This window comes from Penaeus monodon, chromosome 22 (genome assembly GCF_015228065.2).
Source record: "Penaeus monodon isolate SGIC_2016 chromosome 22, NSTDA_Pmon_1, whole genome shotgun sequence".
NCBI classification, from domain to species: domain Eukaryota; kingdom Metazoa; phylum Arthropoda; class Malacostraca; order Decapoda; family Penaeidae; genus Penaeus; species Penaeus monodon.
In genome coordinates, this window is record NC_051407.1 from 40,899,280 (window position 1) to 40,899,915 (window position 636).

A 636-nucleotide genomic window follows, 5' to 3' on the forward strand; every position below is an offset into this window, starting at 1 on the left:
GTTACTTAACAAGCATTAGCAAATCAGCATAATTCTAATAACAGAACAAGATAAGAGAAAACAATACTGTTACTAGAGGATGTTACCATATGTTATATACCTTAAATACTTCATTAAAAAAAATCTATATTTTCTTAGTAGTCTTCCTGATGTTGGGATAATAGATGCAAATAATAGTGGAAGCAGAATGGCTTAATCTGCGTACAATAAACAGACATGGTTTCATAAACATTATATTCATCACAGCTTCTAGTTTCAAAACATGATGGCATGGAATGTCTCAACTGTAAACATATGGCATTTTATACACAGTTAATAAGGAGCATATGAAAGAACCTCCATAACAAATTCCTATTATTTGTTTATGTTATAATGAAGATCATCTAAAATATAATAAACAAAAAATATTACTCCTATAATAGGATATAATTTAGTAATTCAAATGATTATGCAATGGGGCTTATTTTCTGGGTACTAACAAATGAGAACGTGTTAGCATTATTTTCCTGGGATCCATTTAGGAGAATATAAACTAGTAAAAATACATGACTGTACAACTTTGTCACCTTCTTTTCCTTTTTAATTCAGTTTCACTATGAATCTTTGGTATATAACAAACACCAGTATATACTTTTT

The 636-nt window shown here is 28.6% G+C and overlaps 1 protein-coding gene across 1 annotated transcript in view; it reads right to left on the bottom strand.

Annotated features, from left to right (window-relative positions):
* Nucleotides 1-636, bottom strand: part of LOC119587136 (exocyst complex component 1-like) — a gene marked incomplete in the record, with an annotated part of 13,832 nt that overhangs the window by 175 nt on the left and 13,021 nt on the right. The window contains 1 exon segment of the mRNA XM_037935888.1: nucleotides 1-636.